General features: G+C 39.9%; 1 pseudogene across 1 annotated transcript; it reads right to left on the bottom strand.

Annotated features, from left to right (window-relative positions):
* On the bottom strand, nucleotides 1-26,144 carry LOC149008848 (pentatricopeptide repeat-containing protein At1g06270 pseudogene; annotated as a pseudogene). The gene is made up of 2 exons (XR_016174371.1): nucleotides 25,806-26,144; nucleotides 1-1,608 (listed from the first exon to the last, which is right to left on the bottom strand). The product of XR_016174371.1 is annotated as a pentatricopeptide repeat-containing protein At1g06270 pseudogene (transcript).

Below are 26,144 nucleotides of genomic sequence, written 5' to 3'. Positions count from 1 at the left end.
TTAAGTGAAACCTCCTCAGGGCCCATAAAACACAACACGTAGGTATATCTAAGCATAAATAAAGGGTTAAGGTTTAATCAATATAAAACACCTGCTTTGAATAAGATTGTTGTTTACCAAAAAAAAAAAAAGTCTCCCAGAATCAAACGATGGAGTTGGTTGGTTTTCTAATACAAGCAGTCACAATTATTGTTGCCCTAATCTTGCTCTACAGCCAAAGGGGAGTCAAGGCCAATAGTCACAAAAGCAACGGGAGGTTGGCACCTGAACCTTCTGGTGCTTTGCCAATTCTTGGTCAACTACCATGGCAGATAGATATGGGCCAGCCTTTATAAGCTTCGCATTGCGTGATTGTAATTGAGCTTCTTTAGCAAGTAGTGCTTAGGAGCTAGAAATTCAAATCTGCAAACCTTTGTCTCACACCAGAGGCAAGGGCCCCTTCACCCACACTAGCAAGCCCTTCAACCACCCTTTGCCTGACTCTGATGTAAGGTATAAATCCCTGCTCGGCCATTTTCAGCACCACTTTTCCAGCCAAAATAAACTCTCTCCTCTCTAAACATCCCTTAACCACCATCTCAAAAGCTTCAGAACCAACACTGCAACCCTCTTTGTCCAACAGCTCAATCATCTCAATGGCTCTAACTATCTCCTTGTTTGATCTCATTGCTGCAACTGTCTTAATTATTGTCCCTTGCCTCGGCATCAACCCAAATTTTATAACCATTTCTCTCACCAGCTCAGCTACATGACCAGTTTTACCGGCCTTACACATGGCCCCAATAACTGTCCCATAGCTCCTCCGAATCAGGATTGCATCCAACCCACTCCATGCCCTGCAAAACCTCAATTGCCTCTGCTGATTGATCAACAGCACAGAGGGATGAAAGTAGGTAATTACATGTGTTGCAATCGGGGCAGTACCCAATTGATTGCATCTCATTCAAGATATCCACAACAGATTTGGTTTTGCGGTGGTCAACCCATCTTGATGATAAGGAGAGGTGGGTTTGGGGAACTGGGGTGCAGCCAGAACGAAGAATGCATTGAATGACTGCAAGGCCAATGGGAAGGGCATCTGGGTTTGCAAGCGTGTAAGACAGAAGATACTGATTAGCAGTTTTTGGACAAGAGCGTGGTCTAAGATGGAGAAAGGACTGGAGAATTTTATCAATGACTTCGATTCTGAGGTCATCAGGGAAAGAAGACAGGAAGGAGAAAGGATTACACTTCAGTTGTGGTGGAATAGTTGTGGGGATGGACAATAGGTTGGGAATTTGTTCATATGACTCTGCTACAACTGCAGCCTTGACTGATTCTTCTAGTGTTTGTGAGGCAGGAATCAAGTGAAGGGTGGCAGAGGGTACACGGGAGTAGCATAGACTAAGAAGAGATTTGCATAACTTCTCAGCTGGTCTGAATTTGATTGCCATGTTTTAACTGGAGCATGAAAAGGTCGCAAATGACATAGGCAACTGCATGTTACAACATCTCATAAAATTATATCCTTCAACCAGCATCTCCTAAATCAAGTGAATCTTTGCGTCTTAAAGCCTGTTGCCATGCAGATGTCTACAAAAAAGCAGACTTGCCCCATAGCCTGAAGATCTGTAAAACAGAAAATCAGCACAGAACAAGAAATTTCAGTGACAACCACCCAGAAAAGAAAAATGTCAGGGAATTTAAAAAAGAAGGGGCAGTAATAGGCAATTAGGCACACTGCCTCAATACGCAAGCTAGAAGCAACACCATTTTTTTCCTATGTACAGACAAGAAGTAAATAACAATTAGCAAACCCTATGTAGTGGAGAGTTTTACTCATAGGCTTAACCCAAATCAAATTTCACCCCTATGTAGTGGAGAGTTTTACTCATAGGCTTAACTCAGATCATATTTCACCCACAGGGTTGTTCCTCAGTCAAAATTCAGAAGTGAACAGTAAAATCAACAACCTGAATCGGGTTTGCTAATTGTTCACTTCGGGTTGTTGACTTACTGTTCACTTCTAGATTCTGATAAAGGAACAACCCCGGGGGTGAAATTTGATCTGGGTTACGCCTATGAGTAAAACTCTCCACTACATAGGGTTTGCTAATTGTTATTTACTTCTTGTCTGTACATAGTTTTGTTCTTTATAATTGTTATTAACTTTTATTATTAGTTTTGTTCTTTATAATTGTTACTAGCTTTTATTATTTTTTTAGATCTCTGTTTTTATGGAGTCATTGTATTAAAGAATTATGGAAGCATATGTGGTTCAGATTACTTTGAGCTTAATCTGACATTTAAACCCCATATGCTTGGTTTTCTACTGCTGAACACCAATTTTTGTTTTGCAGTTTCGATCGTACACAAAACACCTGAAATCTTTGTTTCCTTTGCTGACCCATAGTCGTGTTCTTGAATGTTCATTGTTACTTAGAATAGCATACCTGAATGATTGATGATTGTGAATTGTCATCATTGATTTCGCTCTCTTATTGTGTATTTGGGCCGGGGTGTGTGAGAGGACACCAACCGAAGAGATTTATTTTGGGAGGAGTTTGTTCCAGCCTACAAAATTTGAGACAACAACCACTAATGACACCTAGAGTAGCCAAGTTCCTCAAGCCCAAAATAGAGAGCCGAAACCAAGAGTCCCAAATAACTAGTAAAAAGGGACCTCCCCCACGTCATCCCCACTACCTACAAAACCAAAACACAAGCCTAGTTCTTCCCATGACTGCTCGCCATAATGAGAAAATTATCCATTTCAATAGCAAGGATAAAAAAAGCCACAGATGAGCCGAGTGGTGGACTTGAATAAGTTCCAAGCACTTGGCCTACCATGTTGTTAAAATGAGGAGGGGAATACACATCTAACTAGGCCAACCAAAAAGAAATCTAACACATTAATGAAGATAACATGTACAAATGAAGATAGGGAATAAAAAATAATAAAAGAAAACACTCTAAAGAAGAATTATCCCAATGAAAAAACTTTCCTATACCAACGGAGACCTAAAGGGGATAAGAGACCGAGAAAGCCTCCATGTCGGGAAGGCCTTTGAAGCTTTGTGTGGATATACATAATCAGAAATGAACAAAAATCAGGCAATAGCATTAAAAATCAGTGAAGCAGAAAACCTGTAGATGTGAGCAAGAAAGTACAGATTTTTTTTCCAAATAAATCAACTTCAACAAGAAAACCAAAATCTGGAAAGTCATATTATTGTCAGCACCCTGAATCCCACCAACGATAAACATAGATTGAAAAAAGGAGACAAACGGTAAACACCGGTTCCCAGTCTTAACAAAATAACTTAAAAAGGTAAAACAAAAAAACTAAAATTACCAATCAATGCAAGGAAGAACAAAAGAGAAGCAAAGGTTCGATTGCCATGCCTCACTCACTTCCAAACCCCCCAAAAGCCAAACTAAAGAGAACAGAGAGGGGAAACCGAGAAACAACTCATGAAAAACCCCATCTCAAATCAATGTGACTCCCAAACCAGTACCTTCACAACACAGCAACGAGAAAACCCCAACTCATGAAATCTTGTATACAGATGGTTTAAGCCTAATAAATAAATTAAACGAAGAGCTCGCTGAGCTACCATTGTTGCTACTGCTGCGCTAACATTGAAATGGTGCTTCTCTCTAACTCATGGGGGCAGCCGATGAAGAAATGAAGTCACCCTTTTAAATGACCACAAACCCTAATCTATGCTAGGTTTCTCGTCTCAATTTCCAGAATTTTGGTGATAAACTGGACTGCGGGTTTAAGAGCCTGCCAGTGTGGGCTTCATGAGCCCATTGATTATTTTAAATGGTAAAAGCCCATTTGTTACTGAAAACCAAACTCTCTGCCTTTTTTCCCCAGGGGAGGAATATCTCTTAAAATTATCCATTAAAACATTTGAACTTATTCAATTTTCATATGATTGAGTATACACATCGCTTATTCTACCACCACCCCCCCCCCCCAAAGAAAATGATGTTCTTTGCGAAAATCGCTTTCTAGCATTTTTATCAATGAACGGTGGTATGAGCAAAATTTTGACTGTTTAGTTGAGAACCCTTGAGACGATAAAGACTTTAAAAAAAAAACAAATCTTATAAAGGCCAAAAGGAGTTAGAAGTTGCGTGTGAATGAAGTTTGGGTTGAGTGTCCTTATTTGATGCAATTTTAATGTGCTTTTTGTTTTTGAGAATAACGAAATAACTCAAAGTTGTTTAGCAAAAAGTACACGAAAATTGGACCGGTTTGTTTCTTGAAAACAAAAGAACGACCCATTTACCAACCATTTTTTGACGTTCTTCAGTGTTCTGAGAACGAAAGAACGCTAAAAACTGTTCCTTGGCCCTACCAAACGCGCCCTAGGATCAAGAACTAAAAACAACAATAAATAATAATTCATTACATAAAATCAAAAATATATTTTCAATTTGGATAATTTTCATTGGACCGCTTTGACTTGAGCCATTTTTAGTCCCCCCCCCCCCCCTCAAATTAAAAAAAAAAAAAAAAAAAAGACATTTGCTTCCCCTATGGTATCTAGAAAAATTAGCTAAAGAAATATTGTCATTTTTATGACCAAAATGCCTTTATACTATTTCCATTTCTTTACTTCATTTGATTTCTAACCATTAAGATAATACCATTTGTCTAGATTAAATAACAATCACTAAGTAAACCACATACCAATAAAAACTAAAATAACCAAACCAAAGAAAAACCAAATCCTTTTTCCTTTCTCAAGCGCTGGCATCCCATTTCTTGACAAGTTGCGAGAAAATACATCCCAAATTCACTCCACATGAGAGTAAAAGCAGGAATTCAAATGGGGTGGAAACGGTCAAATCAGTAAAAAGGTGGGTGAAGATTATGGTTATGTAAACATCTCTATTGATTTGAGAGTTGTACATGGTCTGAGAGAGGACTGGATGAGCCGGTATTGTCCGACTGGACTTCTCCAGATGATTATACTGTCTTAAAATTGCAATGGTATCCACGAATAAAAGGAGGCACTTCCTAAACATGAAATCATCTCCTTTGTCTTGTTAATCATATGCCATTTCACAGCTATGAGGATTTTAAATATTATCCTCTAGAGTAAATATTATCCGTTGGGGGTTGGGCTAAGGCACTCAAAGGCCATCAATATAAGCCCAATTCACCCATTTGAGACCTTGAACCTTCTCTTAGGGCAAGAGCACCCCAATAAAGCTTAGCCCTAGCCCTACATCTCAAGAAATTGAAGGACTCTCTTGTAAGATTTGTGGAAATCCTTACTTGTGTCTACGAGACACAATAGGGTCTTACTTGTACTAATAAAAGATCATGACAAGACAATTCTACCCTTAATAAGTAAGACTAAATTACTAATACTACCTCTAATATACTGCTGCATTACAACACTCCCCCTCAAGTTGGAACATCGATATTTATCATGCCCAACTTTGCTTACTGAAACTTCTAGTACTCAAGCTTTTCATAAGAATATCAGCTCATTGATTGTCAGAGGTAACAAACGTAATCTCAATCAATCTAGCCTCAATCTTTTCTTTGATGAAGTGCTTATCGATCTCCACATGCTTGGTCTTGTCATGCGCCGGATTATGAGCTATGTTGATTGTTTTCCAAGTACAGTTGTATAACTGTCTCTAATTTTGTCCCAAGCTATTGAAGCAGCCCTTCAACCACAGTACGAGAGGTGTCAACAGTTCGGTTTGGGACTCAACAGTTACAAGCAGGAAAACACCAAGCCCAAGCATGGACCATTTGCAAAATAATGGTTTCGCTCTGGTGTGGTTGTGGTTCGAGTTAACTAATGGTTTGGTTTTGGGTTGGAGCGGCTTTGAGACCAATACCAACTTGTCAAAGCCCATTTCAAATTAAAATTCAAATGGGTCTTGGATGTTACCTCTTGGGCTTAAGGTCCAAACAATTTTTTTTTTTTTTTTTTTTTTTTGCTCTAATTGTTGGAAGGATCACCATTAGTTTTTTCTACGGTCCTCTCCTGCACTTTCATCTTTGTTACAATGGCATAATAGGCTTGGCCACCTTCCTTTATCTGTTTTGACCAAATTATTTCCAAACTTAGTTAAAAGATGTAATTTGAATTACTTTCATTGTAATGCTTGCACTTTAGCCAAGCAAACTAAACATGTTTACCCTATTTCTGATAATCGTAGTAAAGTGTCATTTTCTATTATTCATTTTGATGTGTGCGGTCCTTCTCGGATTATGTTTGTTTCTGGTCCTCGTTGGTTTCTGTCTTTTATTGACTGTTGCACTAAAACTACTTGGGTGTATCTTCTTCATCATAAAAGTGAATTTTTTTCCTATTTTCAAAATTTCAATAATATGATTAGGACCCAGTTTGGTGGTGTTGTGAAAATTCTCAAGCCTGATAATGGGATTGAATACTCAAGTAGGCCTTTTCCCTCCTATTTTGTTGCTCATGGGATTATCCATCAAACCAGCTTGTTTGAATACTCCTCTCCAAAATGAGGTGGTTGACCACAAAATTAGACATCTCCTAGAGGTGGCACATCCCTTAAGTTCACAATAAATGTGCTTCCTCATTTTTAAGGTGATGCCAATCAGATTGCAACCTATCTAATTAATTGAATGCCTTCGTCAGTCCTGGACCAGCGCTGTCTTTTTTGAGGTTCTTTTAGGCATCGACAACTTTACAGTCCCACCTAAGGCCTCTGGATGCATTGCTTTTGTTTGTTACCATCATAGCCATGGTAAGCTTGATCCTCGTGAGTTACAATGTATCTTCTTAGGTTATCCACCTACACGAAAGAGCTATAAATGTTATCACATTAAATCTCGTAAGTTTTTTTCTCTATAGATGTGGTTTTTCAGGAGCAGGTTCCTTTCTATTCCCCTCCTCTTCTTCAGGGGGAGAGTATTAGTGAAGAAGCTTCAGTATTTCTTGAGATTTCTCCTAAGGTTCCTACTAGTAAGTTCCCTTTGACAGATTCTTCTTTGGAAGATGGAGTGACTGGGTAGGAATAGTTGGTGGATGATGTGCAGGGGGGAGCACAAGCCTTTGAAGAACTACCAAAGGAAGATGAAACCCACTTCTGAACTGAGCTAGTTGGAAGCACCGACTCCTAGTCCTGAAGAAGCAATTCCTCCTCGTGAGTTTGTTTCTATCCTAGATCTACCTATTGCTTTGGGAAAACAGCCACACATGCACTAAACATCTAATCTCTAATCATGTTTCATAGCAGTCCCTATCCCCAAAGTTTCAGAGCTTTATTTCCTCTTTATCCTCCACCTCTATTCCTAACTCCTAGCAGGAGGCAATGTCTCACAAACTGAAAAAAGGCGATGGATGATAAAATGCAAGCCTTGGAAAAGAGAAGAAAAAAAAAGTGGGAGTTGTGTCTTTGCTAGTAGGGAAGTAGACTATTGGGTGCAAGTGGGTGTTTATAATTAAGCATAAAGCAGATGGAAGCAATGAGACTGGTAGCCAAAGGCTTCACTCAGACTTATGACCTCAACTACTAGTAGCATTTGCTTTAGTTGCCAAGATGACTATAGTTTGGACCGTTCTCTTATGTGTTGTGAACCAAGGGTGGAATCTTCAACAATTGGGTGTCAATAATTTTTTCCTACATGGAGAGCTTCTGGAAGAAGTGTAGGTGGATGTTCCCCCTAGATATTCTAGTCCTAAAACATATGAGAAAGTGTACAAATTGAACAGAGCATTGTAAGTAGTCCCTTAGGGCTTGGTTTGGGATGTTTCATAAGGCTATGGTCTCCTATGGCTACAAGCAAAGTAATGCAGACCATACCCTATTTGTTAAATGTGATGATTCTCATATTACAGTTCTTCTAGTGTATGTGGATGACATAGTGATCATAGGAAGTAGTGAGGAAGAAATCTCAGCCTTGAAGGCCTTCTTGGGGATAGAGTCTAAGATAAAAAAAACATGGGCAGCTTAGGTATTTTCTTGGGCTGGAATTGGCATATTCAGCAAATGGTGTTTCTTTATCTCAAAGAAATTACACATTGGACTTACTAGAAGAGACTAGGATCTAGGGTATAGACTTGTTCAGATCCTAGTAGAACCAAATCAGCATTTGAAGGCAAAGGAAGGAGAACCAGTTGATAAGACCATCTATAAAAAACTAGTTGGAAAGCTGATTAATCTATCACATACCAGACCCAATATCACCTTCATAATTAACCTTATTAGTTAATACATGCATGATCCTTACTGTTCACATCTACATGCAGTGTACCATATCTTGAGGTACTTATTCAAGATGCGGTCTCTGATAATAGGTGGAAACCAATTAAAGTGGGAAGATCTAGCCCAAATGTATCTCACCTAATGTTTGCAGATGATGTTATACTTTTCTCGGAAGCCTTGATGCAACAAATTGAAATTATTAATAGGTGTCTGGACGATTTTTGCGAAGCTTCTGGCAGCAAAGTAAGCATCCCAAAAACAATAATTTTCTTCTCAATAAATACTAACAGAGAGCGAGTGAAAGAAATTACCTAGGCAAGTGGATTTACGCAAACAGAAGATATTGGTCGGTACCTTGGAGTTCAAATTTGGAATGGAAAGATTAAGAAGGAGAATTATAAGCAAATATTGGAGAAAGTTAAGCAATGACTCACTGGCTGGAGGTAAGTTCTCTTTCCATGGCTGGAAGAGTTACTCTTGCAAAATCAGTAGTTATGTCAATTCCCATCTATTCGATGCAATCAGGCCCCCTCTCTAAAGGAATATTACACGAAGTGGAGAAGGTAGCTCACGGCTTTGTCCCCGTCCACCCTATGAAGAATCAGCTCCCCTCTGACTCCCACTAGCAAACATTATGACTATTGCATTCAAAATTATTACATAAGTCACTGAACAACACCAAAATAATTTTCTCTACACAATAAACAATCATGTATGATGTACCTAAGTATAAGTGTATAACCAGCAATTCTTCATTTTATTCTTAAATATAAAATAAATTTTTACAATTTTTTCGGCAAAAGAATATGCTACCATATCAAACCAACGATGAAGCCACATGGGCAACACTTGAGAAATACTTACATAATTATTCCATAATTTTCAAAACCTTTTTCCCCATTTTCCCCTATTTTCTCCATTTTCTTACAATTATTTATATTTTTATTAATATTTTATAATTTTGAAAAATAAAATTTATTGGTGGAAAAATATTTCGACTCTGTGAGTCCCTAGATCGGCTCATGGAGTTCCATATATGTTTTTTCTATCATCATACAACAGATATATCACTTAAAAAATAAGCATTTTCAATGTAAAATAAATTACTTTGCAAAAGAAAATTCCAACTCGTGATCTCACAAATCGGCTCATGGTATTCAACATACTTTAATTTCATAACCATCCAACAACATTATGGCATACATTTTGTCAAAAATTAGTTAGAGAAGAATGGCTACCTACGAGACGAAAAAACTCGCAAATCTGTGTGAAATCCCTCTTGATCGACGTAAATAACACGAAATCCAAAGCAATAACGAAGCAAGATGTATTCGTAGATGTCAAAGATCGGAGCAAAATACAAAGAAAAGTGCAAGAAATAGGAGAGAGATGCTCTAGAGAAGTTTAGAGAGGAGAGAGAAAGTATGAAAAATCTAATTGAAATTTGGTCGAAAATTCGACTGACATTTCATTATATCGACAATGTCTAACGATATATCACCGATTTCTTGGCGATATATCATCAACTTATTTCCTATGTCATTTCGGATGGGGGATTTATGTCGCCCACCGGCAACATGGTGATATATCGCCCTATGTCGGCGATATACCATGTGTGTGACATAGCAAGGCTTTATTTATAATAATAATTATGAATGAGCAAGTACAATGTTCCCCCGATATGGGACTAAAAACACAAACAATAAAGATTCTCTAATAGACCAAACTCCCAACCTGGACTCAAACTCCTAACTCTATTACTTCAAATTGTGTTGTGTATATAAAGAAGAGTTTTGTCTTTCTTCATTCAAGTCAGATAGAGGATCGAGAAAGCTCCACCCAAAGGTGCCCTACTGGGCCGGTCACCGGTAGAATCGCTATTCTCGGTGATGATGTTGTAATCGGGGATAGGGCTGCATTCAACTTATAACTTACAACAATTTGATATACTTGCATTTCCTTTATATGTCATGAAGGTTCTATATTTCATGTTTTATAACCTTGCATGTTCAAACCTGCAGCATTTCGGTTTCAAACTTAAGGTCGACTCAAAACTCATACTTATGGTAGTTTTCTCACAAATCTAAGGCCTCCAGTCTGTTCAGATGTCCTCAGTTAGGCTAACTACTAAGTTTGAGCCCAACCTAGGCCTTAAAACCCCCGAGATGGGCCCTCAAATTCTGTAGAGTTGGCTCATCCAAAATTCCCAAATCTCGCTAGAGATCTAGCCATCTCGAGTGAGATCTCAATTTTTTGAGGTGGTGAGATGGGTGTTGAGAGCAAGTTTTCCTAGGCACATAACACCTTGCTTCATACTGATGGTCCTAGAAGAATTTGATAGACTTCTGCCCAATAACCCATTGTACTGAATCTCTTCTGCATTCTCCTCTCTCATAGATCTCCCAACTACTCAGTTTCCATGAGGAAAATCAGCAGAGTCATGGACAGTGGGGTTTTCAGTCCACCAGTTCAAAAAAGTTGGATCAGTCAACGCACGAGCCTTGACAGAACTAATAATGCAAACTAATTTCCCCTTGTTCCACAGAGATATGCGGCTATTGCAATTATCAAATATCGAGAGGCCCCTAATATTGCGAATGTACACTCGCAAAAATAGAAAGAAAAGCAAGGGAACACGTGCAACAATAAGGGAAAGAAATAATATTTGAAAGAGATAGCTGCAGTCCCGGAATGGAAATAATTAAATTAGAAAGCCTGGGGGGAGGGGGAAGGGGGGAGGGGGGAGGGAGTATCTATTAGGAAACTAGTTTACTACTTATTTTGGGGAAGGGTAGGATATTAGACAGATCTTCATCATAACGGAAATTGCAAGGTGTGCCTTGCAGGGGAGAACTATTGCTCTTGGGTAGCTGTAGGAGGCTATTCTACTGCTGGGTTTGCTTATTCTTTTTTTCTCTTGAATTCAATATTAATAAAACTATTACTATTATTCTAAGCAAATTCATTTTGGTGTTTGCTGTGATTTTCTAAGATTTTTTGAGGACTGAGTGTAAGAGAGAAGTGACAACGTTAAGCTGGATCTAGGTGCTTAACAAATATCATACTAGGGTGTGTACCAACCAAACTGCTAGTCAAAAGTTTCAACAGATCCCCAATAAACTCAGACCCAAACCCACTCATGATGTGCAGTGCACATACTTAACAAACAAGGAAACCAAAGCAACAACTAAAGCAAATGGACAGCTACTGAAAATGAACAGCAGTCAATTGAAAATATCTAAGTAAACCATCAAGCAAGAAAAATGAACAGCAGTCAATTAAAATATCTAAGTCAAAGAAAACTTTTACCCCTTATCTTCATTCCTTAACAGCAAATAACACTCAAATAATTAAACTCTTCATCCAACAGCAAACTGGAAGCACCTGGGAGGTTGTAAGAGATCGAGTTGCAGTCCCAAACCATGCCATCTCACTACCTAGAGGTTTTAAAGAGAATGACTAAGCAATTCGCACAAGCAAAGATTTCAAATTATGGAACAGATGGTTGGAAACAAGAGTGAATGTACTGGCAATAATCTCTTCGAGGCCCTAACCTGCAGGGTTGAACTGGAAGTCCCTATATTGACCATACATTTCAAAACACCAATCACAATCTTGTAATATGCAAAGCTGCTTCAGTTATGTTGCTTCATTTTGATGATCCTGATTGAATGGCAGTCCCAAACCATGCCATCTCACTACCCTAGGGGTTTCAAAGAGAATGACTAAGCAATTCACGCAAGCAAAGAGTCATTCCAAATGATGGAAGGGATGGTTGAAAGCAAGAGTGAAGGCGCTGGCAATAATCTCTTTTGAGGCCCTAATCTGCAGGGCTGAACTGGAAGTCCCTATATTGACCATACATTTCAAAACAATGATCACAATGTTGTAATATGCAAGCTGCTTCGGTTATGTTGCTTCATAGTGATGATCCTAGAAGAATTTGATAAGCTACCACCCAGTAACCCATAGCCCAAATCTCTTCTGCATTCTCCTCTCCCATAGATCTTCTAACTACTCAGTTTTATGGTAAAAATCAGCGAAGTCACAGACAGTGGGGTTTTCAGCCACCACTTCAAAAAAGTTGGATCATCAACGTGTGGACCTTGATAGAACTAAAAATGCAAACTAGTTTCCCCTAGTTTTACAGAGATATTTGCCAACTGTGATTATCAAATAGTGAAAGGCCCCTTGTATCGCGATTTACAAGTGTATACTCCAAAAAATAGAAAGAAAGGCAAGGGATCACATATGCAGCAATAAGGGAAAGATATCAGATCTCACAGAGATTGCTTGATGTAAACCCGGATCTAGCGCTAGGGGTATTATAGTAATTTCCCTAGATCTGAGGGTTGCGCAGGAAATCTAGCAAATAGGGAGGCTGAATCATGAGGTTTTAGGGTATTCGAAGTGCAGAAAACCCTGCCATAACTGAAAGTCAGATCTGAATTTTGTTGCAATTTGAATTTCAGATCTGAAATCTGTAACAGAATCAGAATTAGGGCTCGAAAGGGGTTTTGGCTAGGGTAGCAGCTAGGAACAGATCTGCCCCTAGTGTTTTAGTAATTCCAAAACTGGTTGTTTATGGATCAGAACTATTAGGCAAGGTCAGAGGTGTGAACAGTTTAGATTTAAGAGTTTAAAATTCTGCAGAATTTCAAAGAAAGAAGAAGATAAGCTGAAGTTGTTAGACTTAAGAAACTGAGTTTAACTGGGGAACTGAGAATGGGGTTAGGGCCAGGAGGGAATTGCGTTCCTAGCATGGGGAAAGAGGAGGCTAAGGGGGTGGAAACTAAGGGTTTACTTAGGGGAGGGGTATGCTGTACCGCAGGGAAGAAGAAAGGGGTGGGGGAAGAGGCTGGGTTTGTCGCGGGGCCTAGAGGTGCTGCTGGATTGATGCAGCCACAGGGGCAGGGGGTTGGGGAAGGTTGCGCAGGACAGAGGAGGTTGGGGGAGATATTGGACTTACTTGGAATGCTGTGTTTGCTTGAATGGTGGCTTGATGATCCTTGTAAGCAGCTGGATTGAAGAAGAAGACGCTGAATCTTGAACAGTTTTACTCAACCAGGGCCTACCCAACAAGGAGACCCAATTCACCCAAAAGAAAAACAAGGAGACCCTGATCCTCAACTCAATCAACTTTATTAATTATTAAAGCTGAAAAACTACAGACTCCTCGGCTATTTATAGCCTTTGAACAGAATTGGACTCACATTGGGTTGGAAGTATGATTGAGGTTCCTAATTGGAATAAGACTCCTCTTTTAATTATATTTTTTGTTTTCTTATATTTTCTATACTGGTTTCTTATTTGGAGTTAGATTAGTTCCGTAATAAGTCTAGAATTAATTTTTTTTTACTTGTTTTTCTCTTCCTACTTTCTCTTCCTACTTAGAGTGGAATTTACTTAGATTGTAACTATAAATACCCAATTGGGGCATACGAATGAATAATACCGTCTAAGCAATAATTTCTTCAACTTCCAACATGGTATCAGAGCAATCGTTGTTGTTTCGTTGCCATCTGTTGATGTCTTCAAAGAAGAAAAAGAAGAAGAAGAAGGGGGGTGGGGAAAGAGAAGGAAGCCTATGTTCAAAGCTTTCAGTTCCTATTTTCTATTTTTGATAATTTCTTTAGCCTAAAGAAAAAAGGTGGGGGTGGGAGGAACCACGTGAAAAGAGGAAGTCGGTTGGGAAAAAAAATGAAACATAGAAGAAAGAGAATTTGTTTTGAAAGAAAAAAAAACATAAGTTGGAAGGATCAATTGGAAGACAATCGTCCCTTTTCTAAAATTCTTTCTGATTTTCTTATTAACGTTATTGTGTTTGTCCTTTCTCTTATTCCACCTGTTTTGGTAAAAATCTTATTTCATCTTTTACATTCCCTTTTTTTTCATCTACATGTTAGGTTCCCTAACTAATTCTTCTCAAGTTTTTTAGGAATCTCACTTTAATTATTACTTATACCTTCTAAATTATTTACATGTCGTCATTAAAAGTTCTTTCCTTTCAAGTTTACCCTTTAGCCTTGATTTATGTCTTCTTTTGAGATTTTCCCTAATAACATTCATGCCATTCCAATTTTAGTTTTGTGACATTTACGAATTAGTCATTCTTTTTCTAAATTTCTCAAAACACCCTTAAAAATTCTGGTTTTATTACCATATTGCCATTATTCTTTTAAGTTGGGCTAATTTGCTGATAGTCACATGCAAAGCATGTGAGGGGGAGATTCAAGATGTCTACAATTCAATGTCTACTTCAAGAAATATTATCTACATTTTATGGACTCAATAGTAAGTCAATTTGTTGTTGGAGTGCCTTTCTTCAGAGCTACTCAGAACTTAATCTCTGTTACCCTCGAAATTTGTCTCTTGCCTTGGCATCTTCCACTTTGGAGATCTTGCTATATATCTGCCCTTTGATCTATGTAGAACCTAACCTCTATAACCTTTGGAGATTTGCTTCTTATTTTCACAATCTTCCACTTTGGAGATCTAACATTGCTGTAGATTTGGCATTTGACCTATGCATAACTTGATCTCTAATTCTCTTTTACCATAGGGGATTGTCCCTTACCTATGAAGATTGTCTTTTACCTTGGCAAATTTTCCCTTTGGAGACCTAATATTGCAGCAGATCTAGAGTTTTTTTTTTTTTTTTTTTATTGCTATACCCTAGCAGTTTTTACCCCCTTAAATATATTTCGCCTCAAACCGGAGCAAAAATTGGTCTTCTCAACATTTGAAGATTCTACCTTTTTCTTAGGCATTCTTTCTGGGAGACATAAAGTTGTGATGGAGATGAGGACAAAGAAAGTGAAAAGTTTATCCATATTTCATCAAAGAAACTTGGAGGCAAACATAATCTATATGCCAATAATGAAGTTTGAAGATCAAGTTGCAAATGTTTGCCTAGATAGATGTTTTATCCTATTTTGACCAAGTTGGGCATATGCAATATTTATGCTTAACTTGAGGGGGAGTGTTTTGAATTTCCTAATTGGAATAAGACTCCTCTTTTAATTATCTTTTTTTGCTTTCTTATATTTTCTATATTGATTTCTTATTTGGTGTTAGATTGGTTTCCTAAAGTCTAGGATTGGTTTTTTTACTTGTTTTTCTCTCCCTACTCAAGAGTGGAATTTACTTAGATTGTAACTATAACTACCCTATTGGGGCCTATGAATGAATAATACTGTTTGAGCGATAATTTCTTCAAATTCCAACAAATTGGATATTCTTATTCCTTAATTGATAAGGATCATAAGGATCCAACTATTGACCTAACATCTTAGATTGAAATTCTAATAATTAAAGACATGAACTGTAGGTGGGGTTCTTTTATAGATTAGGACCTGGACTCCTTGAATTGGACTCTACTAATAAAAGACAAATCAAAACAAACTCCTAAAAGATAACTCAAGAAATTAAAATGGACTATAACTCTCAAACGACTAACCCAAATAAAAAAATTAAAAAAAAATCCATAACCCTTGGATTAAGGGGATTCCAGCTAGACCCATATTGGGGCCCTAAACGGAAAACAAAGATGACCAAAATACCCCTGGGGTGGGTTCGGCCAACATGCTTAGGTGGTTCTCAGGGCCCACTTTAGGGGCCGGCCATGGGGGCTCAATCCGAGTTCAAATCATTGCTGCTGTCCTGGAATGAAATAATTAAATTAGAAAGATGGGGAAAGGGGAAATATCCATTAGAAATTAGTTTACTATTTATTTTGGGGAAGGGTAGGATGTTAGGCAGATCTTCATTGTAAGGGGAATTGCAAGGTATGCCTTATAGGCAAGAGCTATTGCTCTCGGCTAGCTGTAGGACGTGATTCTACTGGTGGGTTTTCTTATTCTGTTTTGCTCTTGAATTAAGTATGAATAAAACTATTACTATTAATTAAGCTAACTCAATCTTGTGCTTTATTTTCTGAGATTTTTTAGGATTGTGAGTGTGAGAGAGAAGCGCCATTGTTAAGCTGAATCTGGGTGCTTAACAAGAGCTGTTCTGATCCTAGGGGTGGCCAGGAGTCAAATGGAGAGCAGGGTAGATGATCTGGAGGCAATCATAAAGAAACTCAAGGGGCAGATGTCTTCTCTGGATTCCAAGTTGGGTATGATAACACAACACATGGAAGAACCCAAGAAAAACAGGAATTGAGGGAAGAATTACGGGCGTACCTATCACAAGGAGCCTTGGATGGGGTTCATCACCCATAGTGAGAAATGTTGCTGCTGAATATTGCTGAAACTTGGCGATATTTCGGTGTTTCAGTAAGTAGCAACACAAAACCCCTTGGCAAAAACGAAATTAAAAAATGTCAGGGATGTCTCGCCATCCAGAAAATTTCTTGCCTATCTATCAGCAATTTATCGGCTATATATGGCACTCAAAAGTTGAAGTTCCGCCTATTTTGGGTGAAAATTCAACTCTCAAACCATAGCTTCTCTCTCTTCAGCAGAGGATCCTGGGGTTGGTATGTATTTATGTTGGGGGAGAAAATGATATATAGTACAATGGAGAATCAGCAAGGGATGGATCCACCGAGGTACAATATTAGGTATTGAGATGATGGGATCACTATGTACTTGTCTACAGTTGTATACATATACTACTGTTGTACATGATATATTATATATACTTTTGTATGGTATTGAGATGATGGGATCACTTGTTCCTTTTTTCTTGCAATTTAATGAAAATCTTTGTGTTCTCTTGCATCATTTGCACACTTACATTTGTTTAAATTCATGTTCCAGACTTCAGTTTCACCCGCATACAGGCAAGCATTTGCCGATCAAGAACACCCCTTTAGATTAGGTTTTAGACATAAGTAACACTCCCAATGAGTTTATTGGCCTCAAATTAGACTAGACACCAAAAACCAGCCCAAAATGACCCCAAATCCCCCCCCCAAAAAAAAAAAAAAAACTGGGGGCAAAATTTCACCGGGTTTCGGGGGTTTCGCTAGGTGGTGAAATGGCGTCATGGAGCAAAATTTTGCACAATGGGTTCACCCTTGCCAGAAGTTCGTCCCTTGCTCTCAGGTAGCTGTAGGAGGTCTACTACTGGGTTTGCTTATTCTGTTTTGCTCTTGAATTAAGTAGTAATACAACTACTATTATTATTACATTAAGCTAATCATGTTTGGTGTTGGCTGTGATTTTCTAAGATTGTTTAAGGACTGTGAGTGTGAGAGGAGAAGGGCCATTCTTAAGTTGGATCTGGGTGCTTAACAAATATCATACAAGGTATGTACCACCCAAACTGCTAGTCGACGCTTCAATCTATCCCCAATAAACTCAGACTCATTATGTGCAGTGCACATAATTAACAAATGAAGAGACCAAAGCAACATCATAAGCAAATGGGGAGTATACTCTACCCAAAGAAAACCATCAACCAAAACATCACCAGCAAGCAAAATGAACAGCAGTTCATTGGAAATATCTTAGTCAAAGACACCTTTTACACCTTATCTTCATTCCATAACAACAAAGAGCACTCAAATAATTCAAATCTTCAACAAACAGCAACTGGTGGCACATGGGAGACTGCAAGAGATTGAGTTGCACTCCCAAACCATGCCAACTCACTACCCTAGCGGTTTGAAGGAGAATTGCTGAGCAACTCACACAAGCAAGGAGTCATTCCAAATTATGGTACGATAAGGGATGAGTGAAAGCAAGAATCGAGGTGCTGGCAATAATCTACCTCATCTTCCAGGCCTTCATTCAAGCTCTACAGCTCCCAAACTATCTCCATTATGTCTTGTCTTGGAGAATGGAACTTTGGGTATTCTACATATGGTATCTTATATAATATAGCCTCTAGTGAGGAAGGGGTTCTGAGGAGTGGCGTGCAGAAAAAAATGAGCTCGGTCTGCTCTAATACCAAGTTAGAAAATAAATATGATTCTAATAGAGGAAAGGAATATTAGCGAAGAAGAGAATGAGAAAAAGGAATGGAGACAGATGAAAGAAATTGTGCTGAGTAGCTGATGTACCTCAACCATTTGATTCATATATCCTTGGAATTACATAGGATTCGAGGTAGTGAATAAGGTACTCCTTATATATAAACTTTCACAAGAACCCTCATCCTCACTACTGCCGACTGAAAATCATCTCATTGTTAGTCAGCCCAGCCTTCAAAAGATTTTAAATAGAAAACCTTCAGGTCTATGATAAGATATTAAAATAGGCCCCAATTCTTGGGCTTTGAGAAAAATAATCAACTTGAATTCAAATCGTGCAGCAAGGTTTGATCAGCATTTTGGACACTCGAATATTTACTGAAATGCTGTGTACAAGAAAGATTCCTGCACAAGTGACTTACCTTTTCGCATTTAAGCATATCAAACACACCCTCCAAACCTTCCAGTTCAGCAGACAACAAGATATTCTTGCCACTAGCAGTGATATAATTTCTCCACTTCGTCAACCATGAAGATGGCAATAAGTAATACTTACAGCCAGGATACGGGCAATACTCTTCCCGAGAACTAACTTCTCATGATTCTGACGGTGTTTAAGTTTGTATGCCCCATAGCATTGACATAAAAGTCAAGCCATTGAACAGCCTTACAGCCATATTAGCTCCAAATTTCTGAAGATCTTTGAAACTACCAGAGGCTATCCTCGTAGTATGCCACCTCTGTTAGCTCTACTCTACATTGAACACAAGTTTCCGAATCTGCTGGAAAAGTTGAGCAACCAACTATGTCATCACATTTCACAGCATTAGAGCAATCATAGAAGAAGAGCCAGAGACTCTCGGGAACCAACAGACGCTTAGCTCCGGCAGCTTGCTCTGGCAACCGCAATCCATGAAGGGCATCTAATAGAAGCTGTAGGCCCCACATATATTTCACATGGGGAATTTACATTTTTTCTGCGTAGCCACTGTAACAGCTTACATAAATGAACCAAACAACATAAAAAGACCACCCCAACCGCTTTTTCTTCTTCCTCTCCCAGTACCAAGCTGGTTAATCAAGAGGAAAGTCCCCAGTTTTTCCCTTCTACCCCAAACTCTGACTCCTCCATTGACCCAAATCTCTTTGAAACTCCTTCTCCCCTCCATTCCCCTTTGTGCGAGACACCCAATTTTCCCCTTCATCCTTGGCCTATTGTGTCCCCTCCCCTCTCCCCTAAGGTTGCCATTAACCCCAACAGCAATATTGAAGCCACTCCCTTATCCCATTAGTTATTATGTCAAACATCATCATTTGGAATGTTAGGGGGTTAAATGCCCTCTCCAAGCAAGCCAAAGTTAAGTTGGCCACTCAAAATGCAAAAGCCTCCATTTGTGCTATCCTTGAAACCCACATTCACTGTGATAACGCCCTTTTGATTGCCAGGTCTATAGCTCCCTCTTGGTCCTTCCTCTCTAACTCTAATCTTACCCCCAATGGGCGCAGTTGGATCCTTCTAGATTTCATCTCAATCTTCTTTCCTCTTCCTCTCAGCTCATGCACCTCCGGATCTCTTCTCCCATCTCGTCCTCCCCCATTTTCCTCACTATCATTTATGGATTTAACCGAGCTGCCGATCGCTCCTCTCTCTGGAATGATCTCCGCTCTCTTGCCCCTTCCACGGAGGGTTTCCCCTGGGGAATTGGAGGTGATTTCAATATTGTTCGGTTCTTTCACGAAAGGGTGGGTGGGAACCTTCCGGACCAAGAGGCTGTGAACGACTTAAATTCCTGCCTCGAGGATACGGGCCTCTCTGATCTTCGCTGGTTAGACCATCTTCTTACTTGGCAAAACCGTAGGATAGGAGATGCCCGTATTGCCTCCAAGCTTAACAGTTTTGTGGTCAATGAATCCTGGCTTTCTTCATTCCCTGCCTCCCATGCCTCCTTTCCCCCTCCTAGCCTCTCTGATCACTCCCCCTGCATCTTCCATATTTTCGATCCCCCCTCCCCCGGCCCCAAGCCCTTCAAATTCTTCGATATGTGGGCTTCCAACCCTTCTTTGCTCCCCACCATCTCTGTGGCCTGGAATCAGCCGGTTCACTATAATTCCCTCCCCCTCATTGCTTTTGCCTGAAAGTTGAGAAACACTAAGGTTGCCCTCCGTTCTTGGAACTCCTCCACCTTCGGCAATATCTCTTCTAGAGTTTCTTCCTGCCGTTCCGATCTCTCTAGGATCCAACACCTTCTCCAGGGCAACCCCTCTGACCCTTCCCTTGCTGAGGAAGAAAGATCTCTCTCCCTCTCCTCTCTCTCTGCCCAGGAGGAAAGCTTCCTTCATCAAAAGGCAAGAATTAAGTGGCTCGACCTTAAGGATGCCAACACTGCCTATTTCCACCGATCCCTTAAAGGTCGCCTGAATTTCAACTCCATTCCCTGTCTCCTTTCTAGGGATGGCTCCCGGATCACCGAACTCCCCGAGATCGGGTCAAAGATTGTTTCTTTCTTCTCCAACCTCCTTGCCCCTTCCTCCATCCCCCCTGGATTCCCCTTCCCCCATCCCTCCTCAACAAATTTGTCCCCCATTCCGCTTTATCTTCTCTCCACTCTATCCCTTCCCATAAGGAAGTCCTTTCCGCAATCCACTCCCACAAAGCCAATCGTGCCCTTGGTCTTGATGGCTTTAGCATGGGATTCTTCCTGGCTTCTTGGGACCTCATTAAGGACGATCTCGTCCATGCCATCCATAGTTTTCCTCAATCCCTCCCAGCTTTCCTCCATCAACCAAACTTTCATTTTCCTTATCCCTAAGAAGCCTAGTGCCTCCTCCCTTTTGGACTTCTGCCCTATCTCCCTCTGCAACGTCATTTACAAATTCATCTCCAAAATTCTTGCCAATTGGATCAAGAAGGTCATTCCTTTGCTGGTAAGCTCCAACCAATCTGCCCTCATTTCTGGCCGCAGCATCTCAAACAATATCCTTCTTTGTGCGGAGATTGTCCAAGGTTTCGATAGGTCCTCCCACTCCCCGGCTGCCCTATTGAAAGTGGACCTCCATAAAGCCTTTGATTCCATCCGTTAGGACTTCATCAATGAAGCCATGGGCTTCCCCCCTTCCTTTGTCCACTAGATTTAGGTTTGCATCTCCACCCCCCCCCCCCCACTTCTCCAACATCACCAATGGCTCCCCCGCTGGATATTTCCCCTCTCGGGTTGGAATCCGTCAAGGATGCCCCCTCTCCCCTTATTTGTTCACTCTAGGGCTCGAAGTTCTCTCCCACATCCTCCAATCCAAAACGGATCAACACCTAATCTCTCCTATCCCTAAGTGTAGATCCTCAAACCTCAACACCTAATCTCATGATCTTCTCCAAAGCTGACCACCTTTCCATCTCTTCCATTCTCTCCTCTCTCTCCTCCTTTAAAGCCCTCTCCGGTCTTCGCGACAACCTCAGCAAATCTTCTCTCTTTCTCTCATGAGTCTTGGACACCGTCCGTTCCTCCCTCTTACGGGTCTCGGGCTTTAGACCTATCTAGGTTTACACCTTATTCCTAGTAGGCTCACTTGCCACCACTGCTCTCCTATGCTCGATCACATACGGAAAAACCTCCATCTTCAGAAGGGAAAGCTCTTATCCTTCGCGGGGAGAGTGGTGCTCATCCAATCCGCCCTCCAATCTTCATATCTTTATTGGTGCGAAATTTTCTCCATTCCCAAATCCATCATCCGGTCCATGGAAGCTCTCTTCTTTGCTTTTCTCTGGAAAGGCCAAGAATCCTCCCGCTTCCTCCACCATGTTTCTTGGGACGCAATCTACCATCCCAAATCCAAGGGAGGCTTGGGTATTCGTCGTATCCTAGACATTAACCTAGCCTGTCTCCTCAAGCTCATCAGGAAAATTGCTTCCAAGCAAGATTCTATTTGGGTGTCCTGGGTCTATTCTTACCTCCTCAAGAATGACTCTTTTTGGATGGCAGCATACCCCTCAAACCCTTCCTGGATCTAGAGGAAGATCTTACTCCTTCATCGTAGAGCTCTCCCTGCAATCTCTATCCAAATTTCTCAAGGATCCTCCACTATTTTTTAGCTTGACCCCTGGCATCCTTTGGGCGTTCTCTACACCTTCCTTGCCTCGGTACGCTATATGATTCTTGTATCCCTAAGTCCGCCACCCTTGACACCTTCATCATTGACAGGTCCTGATCCCCCCTCCCCCACCCCCTGTCTCACACAAATCTGGAATGCTCTGCCCCCTATCCACAACCTTCCCTGTGACACCACCATTTGGGTCCCTTTCTCATCTAAATCCTTTACCGCTTCCTCCGCCTAGACCCTTGTCTGCTCCCCTTCCCCCTCGGTCCCCTGGTCCCCCTTGGTCTGGTTCAAAGTCAACACCCTTTGGAAAGCCCTCAATTTTGCTCTCCCAACCCAATCCTTCCTCATTAGCCGCCACATCCCCGCTAACCCTAACTGTACCATATGTTGGAACTGTTCTTAAGACACTGACTACCTTTTATTTTCTTGCCCCTTTACCCATCCCCTTTAGGGAAGAGCTACAGCTTCTATTTGGCCCCGTTCAAGACACTCATTTGGGTTTGTTCGTGATTGGTCTTGGTTCTTGAGGAACTTTGCCGACTGATCCATATGCGACCACATAGGCAAGCTAGTCTTTAGTGCCAACATCCACCACATTTGGTGGGAGCGTAACTTTAGAAGATGGACTTCCAAATCTCAATTTATGGATGTTATTTGGAATGCCATCTATTTTGATGTGTCCTCTAGATTGCTCTCCTTCCCCCTCCTCCCTGTTGTTGATACCCCTAGGAATAGGTTTATTGTTAGCTCCTAGGGGCTCAATTGCTCTTTTATTGCTCCCCCTTGAGAGTTTCTCCCTCTTGCGGGTTCTCCCTCCCCCCCCCCCCCCTTTATTGTTCATTTCGCTTTTTTTTTTTTTTTTTTTTTTTGTTCTCTGTCTTACTACAATTATTTATTCATCCAAAAAATATACATATAAAAAGATGACAAGTAGGCCAAAAGTTTTCTGCCAAGAATAAGCAAATACAAAGAAGCTGCCATGTTCTAGAAACATATTAGAGAGTTCATTCTAGACCCATTCCAAAAAGTGCAGCATCTGCAAGGTCCTTCATAGGTGCTCTTCACTCCCTGTAGTCCTTAGCACGAACTGTAGTGTGCACTCCATCCATGAGGCAATCAATGCAGCAGTCACAATCCAATAGTGGTGGGCCACCACCATACTAGATTTTGCAAGCAGACTAGCACATTAACAGCCAGAAACAGAAGAAAGGGAACGAGACAGAAGAATAGTACAGAATAATATGGTTGACAAATGGTTGCTCATCAAAAAAAAAATATATGGTTGACAAATAAATACAGAAATTGGAATGAATAGATGACTGCAAACAGATACAGCATGAAATATATAATGGACAACTACGCATGCAGTGTAAGAACAACACATATGGACCCCTTAATTTTCCACTAGGCTTTGGTTTTAACTAACCCAACCCAAGGCCTATTCTGGTCACAGGTTTAAGCAATGTAACGGCCTATCAGCCTATGTCGAAGCAGAGCCTGGGTAAAATACCCTAACAGGTTCACCTCTGAACCCACCTTGATGGTAAATAGATCAAATAACAATAACAGTGGTAACTTACAAACATAGGGCCAAGTCAAGCCTTAAAAGAAAAACTAACAACATACAGACATAATCAGGAATTACTCTAAGAAGAGGTCAGTTCAGGAACTAAATTTGAAGGAAATGATGAATTGTATAAACAAAGGTTAAAAGAGAATACATGTAACGGATCAGTGGGGCAATAGTAATACTTCAAGAGCTCCTATTCTAAACCCAGTGGCAAGACTTGGCAAAAAAATAAAGTCAAACTATTGCAACCTATAAGTTGCAGTTTGAGATTCAGAAACAGCCTCTCCTGCAAAGCAGGGGGATAAAGATACAAACTTTTGCCGCTTCCAAGCCTTGTCGTAAACTGGTAGCAACAGTTACGTAGCCACAAAAGATGGTGTCTTCCAGGGGAACTCACTATTCTTCTTATCAAATGTCAGTGGCCTCCCGTGTTGCCAAGCTATGTCTAACATCTATTAAAGAGAGTGTCTCATACAAGAAATACAGACTAAGTTTCTTAAAAAGCATTGCACCAAAAAATTACATACATGCTTCTATAAATAATCTACTTTTTAAGTATATAACAGAACTTAATGAGTATTTTTTTTAATATTTAAATAATTTTTGAAAACATTTTAATATTTAAAAAAAAAATTAATAATTAACAAGAAGAAATCTGATTTAACACCATCACAACATACATCCAATGCTGGTGTCTCACATTCATCAATTTGAAACTCATATGAGTGAATACATGTGTATTTTAGGGATATACATATTTTAGAAAATAATTTAAAAAAAAAAATTGTAGCAATATCCAAAAATTAATTTTTAACTTCACGTAATCATAAATCAACACTCTAGACTAAACATACTTTAATTTGAAAGCAATGTAAGTTGTTTGAGGCATAAACAAAACAAAAATAAAAAATGAAAAACTTTGTTAACTCACCTTGTTTGATTCACAAAAACCTAACAATGGAGGAGCAAGAGTGGAGTTAGAATGCAAAGAAGTCGTCAATCAGCTCAAATCAGGGTAGAATCCAAAAGAAATAAGCAAAGATGATGGGAAGACCTCAAAACAGCACTGGTAGAACAAGCATAACCTACGGAATTTTGCAGGTTCCACTTGAAAAGATGCACTTTTATAACTGAGAAGGTACCGTTTCAGCCAGTACCAAAATTTCATGTCATTTCGACAGAAATTTTGGGACAAAATGTTGGAAGTTTCGTCTCGCTTTTTCAAAAATGCAAGCATTTCGGTTGAAAGTTTGACTATTTCGACTAAAATTTATTCCATGGGTCATAGATGGTTTGTTACATTTATGCAATAGAACCAAAAAGGTTTACTTCACCAAAAGAGTGATGATGTTTTCTTGTGTTTCCAAAACTTTCATAATATGAGGAGCTCAGTTTAGGGCTACAGTCAAAATCCTTTATACAGATAATGGGACCGAGTACTTGGTGGAGCATTCCCTTCTTACCTTGCTGACCATAGCATCATACACTAACTAATTATATCAACACCCCCACATCAAAATGGGGTTGCTGAATGCAAGAATAGACATCTAAGTGAGGTAGCACGTTCCCTTGTGGTCATTGTGCATGTATCTCCTCGATTTTGGGTGTGGTTTTTACCATGTTCATGGTAAGTTGAATCATCAAAGGTTAAGGTGCATTTTCTTGGGTTATCTTCCTAGATAGAAGGGGTATAAGTGTTGTCATCCTAGTTATCATCGTTTCTTCATCTTTATGGACGTTGTGCTCCGGGAATAGGTTCCTTTTTTCCCCTACACCTCTTCAGGGGGAGTCTGCTTAAGGTTTAAAAAACTTGGATTACAACAACGTGCCTGAATCTCCAAAGTAAACATCTGTTCCGAGAGATGATATTTAGGGCACGAAAAATGAAGCTACTCAGGTAACGAAGTGGCAGAGGCATGTTCAGTTTTGACATTCCAAAGTTTACGATTCGTTAGGGCATCAAAACAGACATCAAGATTGAACGAGAGGTGTGTTAGAGAAAAAATACAGCTAGGTTACCTTGGTTTTGGTCGATCACTTTCGAAGCAGTTCATATGATGTATGAAATTTGTGCCACAACCACTTATAGATCTCACAGACTTGCCACAAACGACGGAAAAAAAAAAGCAGAGGTAGATCAACGGCCACGAGCAGTCGGTATAGAGTGTTGAATTCGACTTAGAACGCACCATATACGAAGACGACGAGTTGCAGAGCAGGGTTCTCATTTTATCGTGCACATTTTTTCCATTTTCACTCGTTTTTGTTCTTCCGAAGAGCTGCAGCGCTCAAAGACGTTCTGCAGGACGTATTCTCCCAACCCACTTTGCGACGGGTTCGTTCTTTTAGAATCGACGA

The sequence above is a fragment of the Hakea prostrata genome, chromosome 7, assembly GCF_041222555.1.
Source record: "Hakea prostrata isolate BN-2017 chromosome 7, UWA_Hpros_2, whole genome shotgun sequence".
Classification (NCBI taxonomy): domain Eukaryota; kingdom Viridiplantae; phylum Streptophyta; class Magnoliopsida; order Proteales; family Proteaceae; genus Hakea; species Hakea prostrata.
The sequence above is the reverse complement of the archived record's forward strand: the minus strand, read 5'-3'. Positions and strand labels throughout refer to the sequence as shown.